This window comes from Protopterus annectens, chromosome 3.part0 (assembly GCF_019279795.1).
Source record: "Protopterus annectens isolate FY-2018-M chromosome 3.part0, PAN1.0, whole genome shotgun sequence".
Classification (NCBI taxonomy): domain Eukaryota; kingdom Metazoa; phylum Chordata; order Ceratodontiformes; family Protopteridae; genus Protopterus; species Protopterus annectens.
Window position 1 is genome coordinate 1,833,205,520 of NC_056731.1, and position 22,500 is coordinate 1,833,228,019.

Sequence of the window (22,500 nt, forward strand, 5' to 3'; positions counted from 1 at the left end):
TGCTCAGCATAATGCATCTGAGATTATCCAAGTGCAACTAACTCTGGGCAAGATTGTGATCCAAATTAAAGCTTGCGACAGATCCCCCACCATGCCACAAGATTCCCATTCCTCATTTCTTGATACACTGGAAAATATTAGGGTACAACCTAACAACCTAATAATGGGTGATTTCAATTACCCCACCATTTACTGGGAAAACTATTTATGTACCGACTCTTTTGCTCAATGTTTGCTGGAATTCATAATTTCCATTGCCTTGGATCAACTTATCCACACCCCCACCAGGGGCAGCAATATCCTAGACCTGGTCATTACCAACATGGGCAACCAGTGTTCCACACCAGAGGTCAATTCCTCATTGGTCAGATCCGGCCACAAGCTAATCACCCTAGACATCCACATCCCACCCCCACCCCACCCCCCCATTAGGAAAACCACCATAAAAAATTTCTACAAAGCCAACTTCACGCTTCTTAAGACAGAAATGGCAAACTTTACAACACCCATGCAGATGGACAGTAGAGGTACGACTGCTGAATCCTACACAAATGCACTTTATAAGCACTTACATGAGTGCGTGGATCGTGTACTCATTAACAGAAGGAAGATGCTATCCTACAAAAAAAGGAAGCTAATCTGGTGGTCCCCTGATAAAAACAAACTCTACAACAGAAGAAAGAAACTGTTGCAAAAAAAGAGTAAAATCCAATGATTGGTGGAACTCCCTGGTCAGCCTCAGTAAAAAGCTGAGATCCCTCATAAAATCCTTCAAAGCTAGTTACGAAAACAAAATCACCACTGATTCTAAAGACAACCACAAAGCATTCTATAGTTATGTCAAGAATCTCAATGGCAGCACACAGATATGCTCTGAGTTACAGCACAATGGCACTTAATATACAGAACCAACTGATATTGCCAACATCCTGGCAGATAGGTTCAGTGCTAACTTTACCCCCTCTCACCCCCTAAAGGGCTCATCTCTATACCGGAAGAATGCAAAGTTCCTGTAATCACAGCTGCACAAGTAAAAACCACACTCTCCAAAGCCAAGAACACAGCATCCATGGGACCTGACAACATCCCAGGCTGAGTTCTACATGAACTACAGAATGAACTGGCACCCCACCTAAGTACCATGTTCAATAATAGCCTCACCTCAGGCTTTGTACCCACTGAATGGCGCACAGTGATGGTTATCCCATTCCACAAAGGGGGAGCCACCACAGACCCTGGGAACTACCTCCCCATTAGCCTGACAAGCCTGGTCTGCAAGGCTATGGAATGTATCATCATGGAACTTATAAACAATGACATTGGTAATCTCCAAACTCTGGACCCCACCCAGTTCAGGTTTGTAAAAGGCAGATCATGTCTCCTAAACCTGATAGACTTCTTTGAGGCGGTCACCAAAGCCGTAGATAAGGGTAAGGTGGTTCACACAGTCTATCTAGATCTTGCCAAGGCTTTCAACACCATCCCCCATTGAATTATAGATAAACTCACTAAACTAGGTATAAATCCCTATGTCACAAGATGGGTTGTCAACTGGCTCACTGACAGAACCCACACTGTGAAAGTAGCAGACTCCAAATCCGACTTCAGACGAGTGACAAGTGGAGTACCACAAGGTTCAGTCCTGGGTCCTCTCCTGTTTGGTATCTACTTCTCAGAAGTACAGGCTAACACAGAAGGTCTTTGGTTAATGAAGTTCGCAGATGACTGCAAACTAGGAGCCATAAATTGAAACTCCTAATGATGTGGACATCCTACAAAAGGGCCTCACTGAGACAGATGCCTGGTGTCAAAGCCATGGCCACAAGCTCAATGCCAAAAAGTGCACTGTCATCCCTTTTGGTAAAATCTCTGTACCCATGAACTACCACATAGGTGGTAGTCTACTTAACACTGAAAGTGTGATAAGAGACCTTGGGACACAGGTGGACAGTAGTCTCTCCTTTGATAATCCCATCTCCACAGTAGTCAGGAAATCCTTCTATGTGGCACACCTCATCACAAAAGGTTTCTCATCCAGGAAAAAAGAGGTCATTGTTCCCCTCTACTCAACACTTATTGACCCATTATAGAGTACAATGCCCCTTTTGGTATGTACCTCACAAGACATCTACAACAACTAGAAAGGTTGCAGAAATGCCTCACAAAGAGGATTACTGGCCTCAAACAGATGCCCTACGCAGACCATCTCAAAAAACTCCAGCTTTACTCTGTCACATATCGCCTACTCAGAGGTGATCTCTGCCTAACATACAAAGCTATGTTAAACCCAGAGCTGTTGGAAATGCTCCACTTAAAGAAATACCAATCCCTCTCAGCTACACACTCTAGGGACCAAACCTTGTCACCATAATAAACAGAACATTCTGGAGGGATATATTCCTGTCCCAGAGACTTCCCATACTCTGGAACAAACTACCTATCTATATCAAACAAAGCTCCTCATTAGCACTCTTCAAGAAAAATCTTGATGATCAGATGGGAGACAGGAAATTCACCCCAGGGATCACTGCTGTGGCTATGCTCGAGAGTGTCACAGGAAAATTATTTTCTTGGGTGGCGAAAGCCAGGGTACCTTTTTGGCTAGGCTTATATAGGCCCTAGAGCCAATAGCCTAGTACCTACCAATGAACCTATGAACCTATGTATGTATGTATATATATATATATATATATATATATATATATATATATATATATATATATATATGAACCCTGCACTATCTTCACTCTTCACTACACCCCTGTATCAACTCTGCCCTTTGTTATTTCCGCTATTGCTGTCCGAACCTCTGTCTCATTCCTAGAAAAACATCTAAAAACAAAAATGTAGCTTGAAGTAATTTCACTGCACTGCAGAAGAATACTGTATCCTGATTTGTAATTAATGTTTTTCTTCTTACACATTTTACTTTTAGATGTACTTTTTGATGTTTTATATAATATTGTATATAACTGAAATGGATGCTGCTAAGATGTTTACTTAATATGCTTCTAAAATATTTCTGTATTAATTGAAGCTTTTCTCCCCATGCTTACACTAGAAATGGGTTCTTTTTGACCCAGTTGTACTTTCCCAGTAAACAAATGTCAATATTTCCCAAGAAGAGACCATCTGCTAAAGCTGGAGGTTACTGAAACTTCAATAACACTGGAAGTCAGAGATCTCTATCCGTCACTTTTTGTGCCATAAAAGATTCCTGTTCATACAGCCCTGAAACAGTCTTTCTACTTTTTCAACCTAACTTTACTGAATATTTTTCCCAGCTTAATGTTACTGATTTTAATAGTTTATAGAATCAGTAAAACTTGGAAACGGGAGCATATGCATGCATATTCACTTATTTAACAAAAATATTAGTGTAATATACTGCAATGAATTTGAAAACAGATAAAATATGCCATTGCACTTAGTTAAACAGAAAATAACTGTGTGTTGTTTATTGACTACAAAATCAAATAAAAAGATGTTTAAAAAAAAAAGAAAGAAAATAACTATGTGTGTCGGGGGGGGGGGGAGTAACTAGATTTGATTGTGTGCTTCGGGTCATATGTAAAGAAAAAAAGGTTCCTAGTAGATCCGCACAAGCTCATACTGTCAACCTTTGTTACCAGATGTTAATAGGATGAGGTTTGAAAGGTATATCACACTAAAGGCATACTATCATATGCCTTCTGTTTATCGTATGGAAGGAATGTAGTTTTGTGTAATGACCTTTTTTTGCCAAAGTACAACTATAGTGAACAGTTTATTTTCAGGTTAATGAACGTTTGCCAAATAATTCTGTAATGAATTGCTTTACTAAAATATGTAATCCCAGAAGCTTTCATTATTAGAGTGGAAATTTCAATATTTTGGATTGTGTTAGAGCATTACTAAAGCTTACAATATGTTTAGAGATGTCTTTGTAAACTCTGACGACTAAAATTATCCACACAGGAGATTCCATAGCTCTGTATCTGATAAACAGATTCATCTTATGAGTCACAAATATTTATTCCTATTATTTTTTTTTCATTTTAGTGCAACTAAACTGCTTGGTTTATAGTTAGAGTCTTACAGAAATGTTATCTGCAAAGACATTTTGGTATATAAGCTAAATGCTTTCAAAAATCTTTACAAGCAATAGCTCACAATGTATCAGTTTTACTTAAAATGAGTTTAGTGAATAGTTTTATTCATTTTCTGTTCATGTCCATTTCTGTTGTATTTTCGTGAAAAAAAACTCTCTTGGATTTATTGTACTTTATGTATTTTTCAGATGACATTTATAGTAAATGTAGAACTTTAGCAATGATTTAGCACATGGAATGCTATAATTATGCTTCAAAATCAGGAAAAATATAAGCTTGTTAAGCAACTTTCAGACATCCCTAGTGTGAGACCTGATCTTAACAGTGCTTAGGAGTGTTACACAAAAGCTCATTAAACACAGCATAATACAAGGCAAGGCCAAATTTAATGAAAGAATTAAAGATGCAGGGAAAGGTAAACATAGAAACTGTACTCCGATGTAGGGATTACTGTAAAAACAAGAAGGAGGGGAAGCTAAATGGAGAAACTGTATTTGGATATAGGGATTAGTGTACAATCAAGAAGCAGGGGAAGCTAGTCAGGGAAACTGTAGTCAAATAATAAAAATAAATGTGATTAATGCACAAAGAGCAAATTTAACATAAATTATTTAAGTTGAAGTAATAAAGTAATCCTATTTATGTTTATTGACCCATGTACATAAAAAAATGGAAATGCTAACAAAGGATGGAAGAAAACACAGAACTACAGTGTAACAAAGCGGACCAAATGTGATAAAATTGTATAAAATGCTGAGTTGACATAACAGTTATCAAGAACAGTAGATATGTTAGTGGATATCTGTGTATACTGCAGGTACTGCATATCAGATGTGCATGCAGGAAGTTATTTGCTATAAATGACAGCATGCTGTATTCTTTATTTCATCATGTATAAACATAAATTAAATTAACCCTTCAACCAATTGGCTAAGTTTCTGATGTCACTCTAAGGGAATCTAGTATCTGTCTGCCTGGGATGACATGACTGACAGATCTTGATGCTTTGCCAGAGATGGACTGCATCTGTTACCCCTGGGCTTCTGGATACTGGCCAAGGCTCTTGCCACCCTTATAGTGCCTTTTTAGGTAGTGTTCCAAAGACCAAATTACCACCATAACAGCTGCAAACAAATGCAATCTGAGGGTCATGCTGCTCAATGCTAGAAGTCTAAATCTGAAAATTCACTCGCTCAAAGCACTCCTTAAAATGTAGAAAATCAACATTTGTGCTGTAACAGAGACCTGGTTCAAGACAGCAGAAAGCACCCCTGCACTACAGGCTATAACTCATTCCACACCTTTCAGCCCCAGAACTTGGGCCGAAGCTCCAAAGGCAGTGGTGTTTCCATATTCATAAAGGATGCGCACACCTCCAAACTGGTAGCCCAACATAATGCATCAGAGATACTTCAGGTGCAGCTAACATTGGGTAAGACGGCGATTCAGGCCATAGCCTGCTATAGGTCCCCATCAATGTCCCAAGAATCACACTCCATGTTCCTAAGCACATCGGAGAATATTAGGGTCCAAGCTAACACTCTCATACTGGGCGGCTTCAACTACCCCTCCATTAACTGGGAAAACTACTCATGTACCAATACACTTGCCCAATGTTTCCTGGAGTTCATTAATTCAAATGCCCTGGACCAGCTCATTCTTACCCCCACTAGAGGTAGCAACATCCTTGACCTGGTCATTACTAACATGGGCAACCATTGCTCTACACCAATAGTTAACTCCTCCCTGGTTAGATCCGGCCACAAACTAATCACCCTGGAAATCCACATGCTTACCACCCACCCACCCCCGCAAAAGTAACCACCATGAAAAACTTCTCCACAGCTAACTTTGGGCTCCTAAAATCAGAGGTGGCTAACTTCATGCCACCCATGCAAATGGAGCATAGTTGCATGACTGCTGAATCATACTACAATGCACTGTACAGACACATACACAAATGCATGGATCTTGCCATACCCAATAGAGCCAAGACGCTCTCCTCCAAAAAAAGGAAGCCATTCTGGTGGTCCCCTGCCATAAACAAACTCTACAACAGAAGAAGGAAACTGATGTGAAATAAGGTGAAGTCCCAACACTGGAAAAACTCCCTTATCAGCCTCAACAAAAAGTTGAGATCCCTCATCAAATCCTCTAACGCTAGCTATGAAAACAGAATTGCAGCAGATAGTAAAGACAACCACAAGGCCTTCTATAAGTTATGTAAAGAATCTCCATGGCAATACCCAGATTTGTTCTGAACTACTGCACAATAGTACCTCCTCTACTGAGCCAACAGATATTGCCAATATACTGGCCAACAGATTAAGTGCAAACATTACCCCCCCCAAAGGACTAATCACAATACCAGTAGATTGCCAGGCACCCAGTAATACTGCTGCACAGGTTAAAACAGCACTGTCCAAGGCCAAGAATACAGCTTCCATGGGACCTGACAATATCCCTGGCTGTGTTCTACATGAACTACAGAGTGAACTGGCACCTCACCTGTGTGCTCTGTTCAGTCACAGCCTCACTTCAGGCTTTGTCCCTACCAAATGGAGCACTTCTACAGTCATCCCTCTCCACAAAGGAGGAGTGACTATAGACCCTGGGAACTATCGCCCCATTAGCCTGACAAGTCTGATATGCAAAGCTATGGAACACATCATTATGGACCTAATAAACAATGATATAGGGAATCTCCAAACTTTGGATCCCACACAGTTTGGTTTTGTGAAAGGTAGATCATGCCTGCTCAACTTGATCAACTTCTTTGTGTCAGTCACAAGAGCTGTGGATGAAGGCAAGGTGGTTCATACAGCCTACCTTGATCTGGCCAAGGCATTTGATATCATTCCCCATTCAGGAATCATTGAAAAACTCACTAAGCTAGGTATCAACCCCTATATCACTAGCTGGGTTGCAAACTGGCTCACAGATAGAACCCAGTGTGAAAGTAGCGGACTCCAAGTCAGACTGCCAACCAATCACAAGTGGAGTCCCACAGGGTTCGGTCCTGGGTCCTGTCCTGTTTGGTATCTACCTCTCTGAAGTCCAGGCCAACACAAAGGGTCTCAGGCTGACAAATTGCAAGCTGGGAGTTGCTATTAACTCCCCAAGTGATGTTGACATCCTAAAAAAAGGTCTCACTGAGACCAACGACTGGTGTCAGAACCATGGCCTTAAACTCAATGCGAAAAAATGTGTCATCATCCCCTTTGGGAAAAACCTGGTTCCCATGAATTACCACATCAATGGTAGTCCACTGAACACAGAAGGTGTTATAATAGATCTGGGAACACAGGTTGACAGCAGCCTCTCTTTTGACCACCACATTGCCACTGTGGTCAGAAAGTCCTTCTATGTGGCACATCTCATTACTAAGGGTTTTGCATCCAGGAAGAAAGAGGTCATTGTCTCCCTCTACTCTTCCCCTCATTAGGCCAATCATCGAGTACAATGCCCCATTTGGCATGTACCTGACTAGACACCTGCAACAAATGGAGAGGCCACAAAAGTACCTCACAAAGAGGATCCTAGGCCTTAAACACTTGTCCTATATGGACAGACTCAAAAAAAACTCCAACTATTCTCTGTCTCATATCACCTACTTAGAGGCGATCTCTGCTTGACTTACAAAGCCATGTCTGATCCAGCTCTGTTAGAAATGCTACATCTAAAGAAATCCCAATCCCTCCACACCACATGCTCCAGTGACCTCAACCTCATTACCACAATCAACAGAACATGCTGGAGGGACAGGTTCATAACCCAGAGAATGCCCTTGCTATGGAATAGACTTCCCATACATGTCAAACAGAGCACCTCACTGGCCCTCTTCTAGAGAAACTATGATGAGTGGATGGGAAATAGAAAATTCACCATGGGGATCATTCCAGTGGCTTTACTCGACAGAGGCACTGGGAACTAAGGTCAGGTGGCATGATGTCAGGGAAATCCTGTGGGCTAGGTTTGTAAAGGCTCCAGGTCCATTAGCCTAGTACACGCCTATGAACCTATGAACCTAGGAACCGGTGTCTCATGCACTTCAGAAAGAGATTTCTTTGTCATTTGTTGTCAGTTGTAACCAAAGAAAGGCTATTTTACATGTAAACATGTATTAGCCAAGCATGTGTTATATATTAATATAAATGATAAACATTACTGTAATTAGTCATAAAATTGTATGATTGCCATTATCCTTGTTCTGTGGCATGCTCAGTAATATTTATGTCACTCACATGATTGTCCTTGTTCTGTGGCATGCTCAGTAACATTTATGTTACTCACATGATTATCCATGTTCTGTGGCATGCTCTGTAATATTTATGTTACTCACATGATTGTCCTTGTTCTGTGGCATGCTCAGTAACATTTATGTTACTCACATGATTATCCATGTTCTGTGGCATGCTCAGTAATATTTATGTTACTCACATGATTGTCCTTGTTCTGTGGCATGTTCAGTAACATTTATGTTACTCACATGATTATCCATGTTCTGTGGTATGCTCTGTAATATTTATGTTACTCACATGATTGTCCTTGTTCTGTGGCATGTTCAGTAACATTTATGTTACTCACATGATTATCCATGTTCTGTGGTATGCTCTGTAATATTTATGTTATTCACATGATTGTCCTTGTTCTGTGGCATGCTCAGTAACATTTATGTTACTCACATGATTATCCATGTTCTGTGGCATGCTCTGTAATATTTATGTTACTCACATGATTGTCCTTGTTCTGTGGCATGCTCAGTAATATTTATGTTTCTCACATGATTGTATTGAGAATGCCTAGCTGCATGTGTGGCAGTTGTATTGAAGTCATCTCCCATTGGAATGTAAACTCTGGGAGTGATCAAAGGTAATAAATTACATCCACATGACTGGTATTAAAACACACATGTAGGTTAAAGAACTGTAAGGGTGCAATTGCCTTGTGTGTATGTAGGAAGCATAATTGATGGTTGTTATGGCAGTGTACGCACCTGTGACAATATGGAAATATGGAGAAGAATCATGGGCACCTGTACAATTATTCCAATAACAGTAATAAAGGGTGAAAATAAACATTTTTAAGCAACATGCATGATGTGAATGGTACACAGTTAGTTACCGTTCATGCATACTGTATAGGTATATGGCAAAATACAGAGAACAAGACAAATGCACAGAGGTGTCACATCAACCAGGATATAAACAGAATAGTGATTGAATATACATATTATCATTTCTCACTATGGCAGTTGTGACATATGTACATGCAAAATGAGTCAAGCTAATGTGGCATATGCAAAAATAAACATAAATCAAAGTACAAGTCAAGTGTAGGCTATCCCCTGAAAAATAGGTTACGTTTCTGAATGTCATGATGTATATCAATATGCCTAGGATGTATTTATGTGTATATTACAAATGTATAGATAGCCCATACAAGACTTGGGCAAAATAAAAGTGCATGCCAGCATTATTTTGTTAGTACAGCAGCTAATGGGGGTCTATATTATCTTGTCGAAAGACATGTTCAGTGAACACGTCTTCATCGACCAGTAAACAGTGAACTCTGTAATCGCCAAATGGCCACATCAGTGACTTTTTTCCCCAGGGGAAAAATCGCTTGGCCTAATAAACAAAAAACAAATGTTCAAACCCAACATAGTGGGAGGCTGTGCCCCTCACCCCCCTAACTAAATATATCAACTCCAAGATCACACTACAGTAGGGAAAAAGGGCAAATCCCCGATGACGGCCAAGTGCTTTTTTCTCTGGGAAAAAAAGTCGATGATGTGGCCATTGGGCAATTACAGAGTTTTACTTGTCGATGAAGACTTGTTCGCTGAACACATCTTTCAACAAGATAATATAGACCCACTAATGGGCAAATATAGCAAATATCAGACTACAGTTATTTGTGTTACTGTAATCAATGATATGACATGTTCTTCCCAGTGTAAGTGACCAATAGACATGCAGACTTGAATAGGTGTATTTAAGTACGGAGGTGAATGCAGTGTATTGTAATCCATATATACTCCTGAATTGAGCCTTGTTAAGAACAATATTAAGAACTGTGTAACAGTACAGAAATATACAACACAACCAGGTGAAGTATTAATGTGACCTGTGGAAGATTTATATTACACATACACCAAATGTACGCTGGCCTGTGACATATGTTATCTTTCTCCTGTAAGTCAGTAACTCCACTGTGCAGACATTGGCAAAGCCAACATTACAGAGGATAATTCAATGAAGTTCTGACCAAGAACAAGAAATGACAAAAAATATCTCATGACATTCAGTAATTAATGTTCTGTTTGTTAAATAACAAGTATCAGTTACATAATTATACTGGGCATACTCACAAGGAATTACAACAAAGGCTTCTATAACATCAATTAACCAACACAAACACACAAGAAAGCCTCATAACATTAAAGTAGGCCCATTCACACTTTCTGATAAATTTGCAGCTGCTACACATTAAGAATTGTTATATAAGCCCCCATGTCCTATAAAGCTCTAGAGTGTGAACAAAATAGTTACAGTAATACATACATGTCTGTACAAAGACATGCAATACAAAGCATTATTATTTGCAATACAAAGCATAATTATTTGGAAAATACATAATGCCCATGAGCAATCACTGATATAATCAGTATTCACATCTTGCCAGACTAGAACACATGCCAGGGCAGATCTCAAAGAGATGTGTATCAACCACTGATGCCAGAGAAAGAGGCATATCAGTTATGTCATGAAGAACACCCTTGAGGGGATTACATCACTCTCCTATTGTAATGGGTATGGATCCCCTAACTTGGAGTATAAGACCTTAAAAATTTGGCTCTCTGACTATTCCATGACTACTTTCTTTGCCTAAGCCATTCCTGTCTGACACACAGATGTTACCAGATTCAAACCCCTGCCAATTATACTACATACTCGACAGAGCTATGTATCAACTGTTTTTGCCACAGGAGATAGCAATGGAGCAATAATAGAATCAAGTGAAGTAAGAAATGACTTTTGATGATAAGTTATAGAATAACAATTTGTTAGAGTGATGAAAAGGAGATAGCTATATTAATGTAAACACAACTGTGAATAGTCCAATATCAATGCCACTTGACCAATCATAGCATTACATCCACATGACTAGTGTTAAAACACACATGTAGGTTAAAAAATCGTAACTTAAAACTTGAAAGAAAGTTACTGTCTGTCGTTTTTGCATTTAAGTTACCTGTAACACATTGCACTTAAGTTACCTGGCACTTCCTCACTAAAGCAATTATATAAGTCAGCACTAAAAATTAAAAGCACTACACCCTCACTCCCCACTGGCCCTGGTTTTCAATTATTAAGGAATTCCCAATATTATTCTAGCATGTCCAAAGGTCAGTTGTCAATCTCCTCTCCGGTCCAGCTGGTGAATCTGGGAATCTTGAGGCAATGTTACAACTGCCTCATGTACACAGACAACCCTCTCCTCCTCCCAACAAATTCCAACACATGTGAGAGATGCAACCATATAGCCAAACTGGAGGCTAAGCTCTCTCAACTCAGTGCTGGCATAACCAGTCAGGAGGAGAAGGAAACCACACTCCCTACAATTCCAGTCTCACATAGACCTACCACAACAGCAAACCAAACACATAATCACACAAAAACATACTCGGAGGCTTTAAATAAAGATCTGCCGAAGCAGCAGAGACCTCCAAAGCAGACACCCAAGCAGCCGCTATCCCAAAACAAAACATGTGCAACACATATCTCACAAAGTCAGTGTGCCAAACAGTCACAGCCCTTAAGACTAAACAACACACCTGATACACATGTAATAGGTGACTCTATCGTCAGGCACACTGACGTCCCGCTCACCAGGCTGAACAAGGAGAGGGTCACGGTGAGCAGCCTGTCAGGTGCTAGGATCCACCACATAACACAAGCACTCAGGTCACTCCAAGGCAAGTACAAATATGACTCAGTCATTGTCCATGCTGGTGTGAATGACCTGAGACGTACCTCCCTGGACTACATGAAAAGAGACATAAAGGAGCTCTCTGAGCATGTAGCCCAGGCCGGTATGACCCTGACCTTGAGTAGCATCTTACCCTCACTAAGAATGATGCCACAATATGAAGACAAGATGATCAATTATAACAATTGGCTTAAGTACTGGTGTCATTCAAAGGGGATCCAATGCCTGTCAGCTTGAGATGACATGCTCAACAAGCCACGATGCTTCGCTAGGGACGGCTTGCACCTGTCACCCCTGGGCTTTCGGATATTGGCAAAGGCTCTTGCTACCCCCATAGTGCCTTTTTTAGGCAAGGCTCAAAAGACAAACCTACCTCCATAGGTATCACAAGGGATAAGAAACTAAGAGTAATGCTACTCAACGCCAGAAGTCTAAACCTCAAGATGCACGCACTCGAAACTCTCCTTAGCATGGAGAACATTGATATCTGTGCAGTAACAGAAACCTGGTTCAGGGCTCCCGAGAGCACCCCAGGACTACCAGGTTATACCTCATACCATGCTTTTCAGCCCCAAAACTTGGACCAAACCACAAAAGGAGGGGGAGTATCGATATTCATCAAAGATACCCACACCTCCAGGTTGGTGGCAAAGCACGAAGCATCAGAGACTATCCATGTGCAACTAACAGTGGGTAAAACTGCCTTCCAGTTTATAGCCTGCTACAGACCACCCTCCCAAACCCAGGAACCCCACTCAGCCTTCCTGAGAACACTGGAAAATATGAAGGTCTCTCCAAACACCATTATATTGGGTGACTTCAACTACCCAAACATAGACTGGGAGCATTACTCTAGCTCCAACACCCTAGCCCAAAGGTTCCTAGAATTTATAAACTCAAATGCTATGGAACAACTTGTTACCACTCCCACAAGAGGGGAAAACATACTGGACCTCATCATCACCAACATGGGGACTCTATGCTCCAGACCAGAAGTGTATCCCTCACTGGTAAGATCAGACCATAAACTAATCTCACTGAATATTCACATCCCGACCCCACCTCCTGCCCAGAAAACCACAGTGAAAAACTTCTCTAAAGCAAATTTCACACTCCTCAAAACTGAGGTGGAATCCTTCAAAGCCCCCGGGCCTGTGGAAAATACAGCCCAGACCGCAGAATCCTCTATAAATGCATTCTATGAACACCTTCAGGAATGCATGGATCATGCGATCCCAAATAAAACCAAGACCCAATCCTCCAAAGGCAGACGTCCTGTCTGGTGGACCCCAGCCATAAACAAACTATACAATAGAAGGAGGAAGCTACTAAATGATAGAGCAAAATCCCAAAAAGGGAAGGCATCACTGATCAGTATTAGCAAAAAACTACGGGCACACATAAAATTGTCTAAGGCCAGCTTTGAGAGAAAAATTGCACAAGACACTAAGGATAATCACAAGGCTTTCTTTAGTTATGTTGTTAGGAACCTGGGTGGTAATTCCCAGATATGCTCAGAATTAGTCCAAAATGACAAAAAATACACCAAACCCACAGACATTGCCAACATCCTAGCTGACAGGTTCAGCGCAAACTTCTCCCCCCCTCCCCACCAAAAGGGCAAATATCTATCCCAGCAGAGTGCTGCCCCCATGACATCTCAGATGCTCAGGTAAGAGCCGCCCTCTCCAAAGCAAAAAACACAGCATCAATGGGACTAGACAGTGTCCCGGGCTGTGTCCTACATGAACTCCAAGAAGAGCTAAACCCAAACATAAAACTACTGTTCAATCTCAGCCTTACTACAGGATATGTGCCCAAAGAGTGGCGTACAGCAACAGTGGTCACTCTCCATAAAGGTGGTGCCTCAACGGATCCTGGAAACTATCGCCCCATAAGCCTGACTAGCTTGGTCTGCAAAGCTATGGAAAGGATCATCATGGACCTCATAAATAAAGATATTGGGGACCTACAAACACTGGATCCTACCCAGTTTGGCTTTGTTAAGGGCAGATCCTGCCTCTTAAACCTGGTTGATTTCTTTGAAACAGTCACCAAGGCCATTGACGAGGGAAGGTGGTCCACACAGCCTACCTGGACCTCGCAAAAGCCTTCGATACAATACCCCATTCGGGCATTATAGATAAGCTCACCAGCTTAAATATAAACCCCTATGTCACTAGATGGATTGCAAACTGGCTCAAGGACAGAACCCACATGGTTAGAATTGCTGGAGCCATGTCAGACTCCAAACCAGTTACGAGTGGTGTCCCACAAGGCTCAGTCCTGGGACCTCTCTTGTTCAGTATATATTTCTCGGAGGTACAGGCCAACATGGAAGGACTGTGGCTGACCAAGTTCGCAGATGACTGCAAACTGGGCGCCATAATCGACTCTCCAGCCGACACAAGCATCCTCCAAAAGGGCCTCATAGAAACAGACAACTGGTGCCAGAGCCATGGCCTCAAGCTAAATGCCAAAAAGTGTATAGTCATCCCCTTTGGCAAAAACAAAGTGCCCACAAATTACCACATAGGTGGTAACCCATTAAGTACAGAAGAAGTAATTAGGGACCTGGGGACCCAAGTTGATAGCAATCTCTCATTTGACAACCACGTGGCCAAAGTGGTTAGAAAAACATTTTATATAGCCCACCTAATCATGAAGGGATTCACGTCTAGATCAGGGGACGTCATCGTGCCTCTTTACTCATCCCTCATCAGGCCCATAATTGAGTACAATGCACCTTTTGGGATGTACCTTACCAGACACCTGCAGCAACTGGAAAGACCCCAAAAGTACCTCACCAAGAGGATCAAAGGGCTCAAACAGATGCCATATGCTGCCCGGTTAAAGAAACTCCAGCTCTACTCAGTGGCATACCGCCTGTTCAGAGGCGATCTGTGCCTGACGTATAAAGGCATGTCCAACCCGGAATTAATGGACATGCTGTACCGCAGAAAATCCAAATCCCATCGAGCTACGCGCTCGAGAGACTTGAACCTCAGCACTGAAATAAATAGGGCATGCTGGAGGGACAGATTCATAACCCAGAGGCTCCCTTCACTCTGGAATAAAATCCCAGTCCAGGTTAGGCAGAGTCCCTCATTGACTCTCTTCAAGAGGAATCTTGATGAGTGGATGGGAGATCGTAGGTTTACCCCAGGTATCACTTCTGTGTCACTGTTAGACAGAGGCACAGTATACTAACCTCGAAAAAGGGCATAGCAAAATAAATTTAAAATGGGTGGCAAAAGCCAAACACATTCTGGCTAGGCTTATAAATGCCCTAGGGCAGATAGCCTAGTATGAACCTATGAACCTATGAACCTATGAAGGGTGTCCCACTGTTTTGTACACACAGTCCCAGATTCAAACAACAGTATGTGTAGATATGTGATACAAGTCACAGGAGCATTCACACCACAAGAATCCAAGAACATCTGTTTCCATGCCATAAAATCCCAAAATGTGTTGAATGTTGTTTGCCCAAAATAAAAATGGATGTAAATAACATGATTCAGTGGTATTTTGTCACATTGGTACACTTACATAATGTTGTACTTTTATGGACTTGAACAACCACCTCTGTAAGCCCACAGGGGCTAATGAAATGTGATTGAGTCACACATGCCACAGTGGAAGTCTTAACACAGCTCTGAGACTCCAACTATGTGAAGTCATTACATCATATGAATGTGATGCAAACCAGTTGTTTGAGGCAAATTCAAAGGGGAGGCCTCTCCTAATGTAACTGTGCACATTACAACTGTGGTGGATGTCACAAAATGATTATAGTCACTCACTGTGGGTTTTGAGCACTTACCTATGCAACAACAGAGGCTACATGATATTTTGAAGACCAAATATGCCATGGGAGAACTCTTACCACATTTGTGAGATATATGTGTATTTTATGGCACTACATCATATTTGCTGCAAGGCATATGTGTGCCTATAATTTGGTATCAAAATGTGGTGCAGTCTGTGTCATTGTTACACAATATTGCATGATGCTAGTTATACCCAAACACATTTGATGCATAATGCAGTCATCACTGTGATGGCAGAATCCCAATTATGCACAATGTATAGATAATCATGAATTCAAACCAATGGCTTACTAAGGCAGCAACATACAGAACATTGTCCCATTTTCTCACAATGGAAGAAAAGTCTTACTACTACTACTGCTATTAGAAAAGCCACATTTCATCAAATGGCATCATCATTGTCAAACAATGTGAAAATTTGGAAAGAAATTATTATAAGAAGAATCCCCAGTTATACATGTACACAGCAGATAGGTGGGTAACAACATTGCTACCTACATATACATTCATAACATGCTAACACAACTGATTCTAAGGAGTAATGCCTGGATTTGTGATGGCTACCTGACTAAGATCACAAGCTAGAGAACATTGCCTGAATCACAAATGCCACACAAAATGTTGTTTTGCAACTGTGACAGTTCACAATTGAATGGATGGCATCACCATTGTTTATCAGGGTGATGGTTCTGCTAAAAGGAAAGAAAGTGGCAGAAAGAAGCAATAACACCTTACAGCTATACAGCCTAAATGTATTTGAAGCCTTTTTTCTACACAGCAAGAAAAACAAACACAAACTCACAGTAGTCACTCAGTGCTGGATTCAGACCACCTACATATCTAGGTATACAGACAAGAGAGCAAAATATCAACAGTCAGTGCCATAGGATAAGTCATATCACAGCTGTGAGATAGTGCAGTTTTGAAAGCATTATCTAATCAGCGTGTTTTGCTGTGTTTTCCTGTGGATGCTGAAATTGTCTAGGTTAGCCTTCCACAGATTAAAGTATGTTTCATAAGTAGAAGTGTACATAATGGGTGTTGTTATGTAACCAATTTTATGTAACAGTACCCATAGTTACATTATTTAATCAATGCAGGATTCAAACTACCTACCTATCAAGTTGCACAATCTGTCACATGCCACAGGAAAAGTCTAACTTCTGCAGTGACAGAGTGCACTTTTGAAAGGAAGACTTCAACAATGTGTTGCAGAGAAGATGTCTTTGTTAAAAGTGGATTAAGGTGATATGGAAGTCCGCTTCTAGTTTAAATTCTTCTCCTGACTGGAAGGAGATATAGTGCATCTGTTGATGAAGCCATACACACCTGACACTTCAGACACACACACACACACACACACACACACACACACACACACACACACACACACACACACACACACGCACACACACGCACACACACACACACACACACACACACTCACACAAACATACACATACAAGTTCAGCATTGCTGGATATTTGTCATCTACCCATCTACAATTACACAATCTAAAAAGCACAGTATAACCTGCACGAACCACAGGATACATTTGACTTTTATAGTGAGAGAGTGCACTTTTGAAAGGATGACCTCAGCAATGTGTTGCAGAGAATATGTTTGTGTTAAAAGTGGGATAAGGTGACACAGAGTCCTCTTTGACTTTAAATGTTTTTCCTGAGTGAAAGTGGACACATCAGATGTGTGTGTCAATGATGTCCTTACTAGCAGTACAGATGCACACACAAACACTCACTCTTAAAACTCAATCAGTGCTGTATTTCAACACCTAGCTATCTAGTCACACAATCTGGAGAAGATAGTATTAACCACAAGTGCCACAGGAGAAGTTTGACTTTAAATAAGTAAAAATGGATATGTGTAAGGATTACTTGAGCATGTGTGATGACAACCCTATTTACACATGTTCCAGTATTAAACATTGAAATGCTTTATGGTGTTCATTATAATCATTGCTACCTGGAGACAAAATGGTATGAATTGTGACATATTGGGCTGTTGGGACTTACACTAGTAAAACTGAGTAGTAGTACCATCTTGGAGTTGAACTCATGAGAAAAAACATAAAATGTTAACCTTTGCTTATTAACTGCCAGTGCTACAACAGAGCTTCCTTTTTAAGTGTTAATTTGAGACATACTAATTTACAAATGAATGGAGATGTACTTAAGAGATGCCTGCATGTGAGTGACTTTAATTAGGCAAGGTGCAGCATTTCTATGTAAAAGGCTGAATTTGTAATTGTAAATACATTTCAGATGAATGGAGTTGCATGACCTGAGTAATACATGTTGGGGTATGTTCCATACATAATTCATATGTCATACTGTCCTAAACACATAGTTATGATATGTCATGAGTCAAAATAATTATAACAAAACTATTGTATACATCATGCCTATGCAAGTGCATTTTAAATTAACTATCATCATTGTCATGTTTAACACATTTGACACACATTATATTGGACTTGCATAACAAGCATTAATGATATGTTTATTGAAAAAAATTGTATTTATGATACCTGTGTATACTTAGTGCTACATTAGTATTAAAAGTTTATGACGTCACTCTGACACCTCAGTAAAAATAACTGTACTTGAACCCTGCATTACCTGTCCTCTTTCTCTCCATCCACTGCACTTAAACCCTGTGCCACAGAAATAGTTAGCTAACAAGTACATTTTCTTCTCTCAGTACTGACCAGAGTGTGACAACAGAGCAACAGTGTCAGGCTCATTTGCACACAAAAGGCAGCCAAAATTAAAATTTTCATTCTTGCTTTTAGACACGAAATGTTGTTGTGTACTGCCAGCTGTTGTGCAAATGCTAAATACAAAAAAATGAAAGAAAAATATATTTAGCTATCAATAAACAGAGCTCTTATGGCATTATCATGACACCATCATCATTTGAACATTGCATTATACACCATAAGGACTTCAGGTAATGGCAATAATTCAGAATATGGACGCACAGAAAATTATTTAATCACATTTGCAAAATACCAAATACAAGTAATAATGAGATACTTTGAAAGGGAAATTTATTGCTGTCAAGATTAATACTTAGGCTATATGGATAAGTAATCTGTAATCTATTCTACACATTGCCAAATTAATAGTGTTAAGAAATTTATGTTCTCACACTTTAGAAACTGTCATTTTTTTACATCGAGCATAGCAAATGCTGTTGTTCACAACAAGAATTGTTTAGTTTCCCACAACAAAACATTGGTAACAGAAATGCCATGTTTACCTGCCCAGCACTTAGTGCAGATTATGGCATTCAGGAATGCTAATGACTTCAAACCTGATTTGCATATTCACAGTGCTCACAGGATTGAATCTGCTCTACATAAGCTAATCACATTGGTAAGGTACTTGTATAATAGTAAGGGAGATTGTTTGAAAATAGAGAATCCGATATTGCTATTTTACTTACTGGAAATGCAATTCTCTGTGTACTTTCATACCAAATATTCTTTCTGTAAAGGTGTGTGACGTTTATTTACAAGGGAATATTTTTGTTAATGTACTGATGGCTTAAATTTCTCACTAGCAATTTTTTTCTATCTGCATTTTATCCAGCGGTGTTATCATAGCACATATAGCACTTATGTTTTCTTAACAAAACTTGAGTAATGTTACCTGCCTTTATAGCTACATTTCTCCGAGGAATTTGAATGGAAAAAATGAATAGTAACTCTGCCAGGGTTACACTTGAAGTCCACAAATGTGTTCAGACTGTGATATATGATTACATCTGCCAAAGGGAAATATCCCTAATGTTAAACATGTGTAAATGCTTTCATTTTAAATAAATAAAATTAATGTTGTTATGTCTTCTACCTGTCATAGAATTACAAGTATGTTGTCATCCTCACAGAAGAGTTTTATCATTACTATTAATAATTTTTTTGGGGGGGTGCTTTATAGTGTAGTCTTAAGGAGCTATGTGTGCAATTTCTTTTAGTCATGATTGCCTGCATACATTTTTATATATATATATATATATATATATATATATATATATATATATATATATATAGTTACCAGTCACTTTGCATATGTTCCTTTTTTTGGTTTTATTTTTCATCACATACAGGAATGCTGTGCTCAAAACACCTGCCCATGTAAACTGCCTTTCACAGATATAGAAAATGACATTATTGTGCAGGCCCTACATTAGACAGACAAAGAGCTAACAGGTCTTCCTGTGACTATGTTTGGGAGTATGTGGTCAATGATGTCAATGCAGTGGGAGGACATGGCCATGAACATGTGTCTAATGGTGAACTGGTGAACTTCCAGGTATGCCATATTAACTGTTATGGTCTCTTTCCCTCTCACTATATATAAATATATATATATATATATATAGAGAGAGAGAGAGAGAGACAGAGAGAGAGAGAATGAGACTGGGGAGAGAAGGGAGACTGAAATACAGAGAAAGGAGGGGGGAGAAAAGAAAGTGGTGAGCAGATGGTTGTATAGGGTCTTACTTAATATTCAAACATATGGTGGACTTATTGCTGTTTATTGTGTCATTTACATTTGAATGCATATCATCCCTCTTTCATCTCCATTTCTTCACTCTATGCACATCTGGTAATGATTTGGAATGACCACTTGCAATTTTTTCCTTCATAGTAATATATAGTATGTTGCTTTATTTAAGTATTTTTTTAATTTGCAGTTGCATGTAGTATTGCTTACCTTAATTTTTACATAAGTTTGATCCGTTTTTATTCTGTTTTCTTCTTGTTGTGTTCATCACTTGTTATCACAGGTGAGCCTAACACAGGCACCGTGGAACTCATACTGCCTGATGTCATAGTATCAGTAGCCTCTAATGATGGTGATGATGATAGTGGTGGTGATGAAGAGGTACAGTCTGGGGTTGGAGGGGGTCAGTCTGACACTGAGCTTGTCACTCCCACATCCCCTGCCAATATTTTGGACACAGTCAATATGCCTATGCACACTCATGTGATGGAGCCATCACAGGGTAGCAGGGTAATGTGGTTACTTCAGTTGCAGAGCTGACTGAGTTTCCCTCTAGCCATTATAAGGGTGACATACCACACAGGAGGGTTAGTAGGGGTGCTCAGAGGATGTCTACTGTCCACCCTCCTCCTGCTGTTGTAGTGTCCATAGGTGCCAAATAATGTATGTGCAAGGCGATTACAGAGGAACAGGCATATTCCCCCAGGGCCTTGGAAGATATAGTGCGAGTACTAAATGTTGTGCATTCTGATGTGTGAGACTGTGAACAATGTCAGTGACTCCTTGGACAGGATGAATGGCACACTGGATTGGGCAGTGCCTGAAATGAAACATCTGCTGCGGAGGTTCAGCATGCATGTGGCTGGAGAGCCGTTACATCATCAGGTGTTAACTGACATCGCCATGCCAGATCCCAATCCTGTAGTGGCTCTACTTCCACTCTGTTAGTGATTGCAATGTCCAAACCCAGACATGATAGGCCTAATGGTCATGGTCATGGACATAGTTGTGATGAGATTTCATCCAGCAGACATTGTTCCCATTCAGGTAACACCCCAACCTCCAGCCTGGTACCATGCAACTAGCAGTGCAATTCTTGGCAGAGGTGCTTCTCATGGTCAGGGGCAATGACAGTGAACCAAGATGCCAGGATGTACTAGCACAAGATACCAACTCATATACGTACACACACACACACACACACACACACACACACACACACACACACACACGCACACACACGCACACACGTTATATAAAATTACTGCTGACTTATATAAAACTCTTGCTACTGACCCTGACAATTGCATACTTCCTGAAAAACTTGTTTCTAACATGCATACATGCATGCATTCCCTTCTTTGGTGTCAGGCTTGCCATCCTGAATTCCCCACCCCCAACCCTGTGCAAGTGATGAATGCCCTGTTCTTTACACATTCCTTTGTGACCTAGGGTTGCCTATATATGTCTGATGGACAGACTGGATAGCTAATGCTTGCTTACTCAGAAGCTTCCATTAATGAAATATATTGCATAAGAAATTATTTTATATTTATTTTCCTGTTCTTTTGCAAATGACTGGTTATGTGCTTCTTGACCCTCATTGTATTTGTTGTTTTGTTCTTAGTAATGCAGTCATGCTAGATTGCTAATTATTGTTTGTTGCTATACTTGTGCAAATGATGTTGACACTGACCTGCTAACTGTTGGTTTATGTACATTGGTGAATTGAAATGAGTGAGGCAGAGTAATATATGTATACTGTATTAATCAGTCATGAGTTAATGATGACTTTACTCTACAACTGAGCCATGTTTTGTCTTAGTGACTTAAACATTTGCATACGAGAGTGATCAAATTATATATCTCTTTTTCAAGGTTCCACAATCTGTATACTAAACAGTCATAGGTTAATACTAGCCTAACTGCCTTGAAGAGTTATAGCCAGTAACCTAAGCTCCAGATCAAACCCTATACCTTATGTCTGTGAGGTAAAGACCTTAACCATTATGCCAAAACCACTTTCTTTGTTATTGTCCTTGGGTGTTG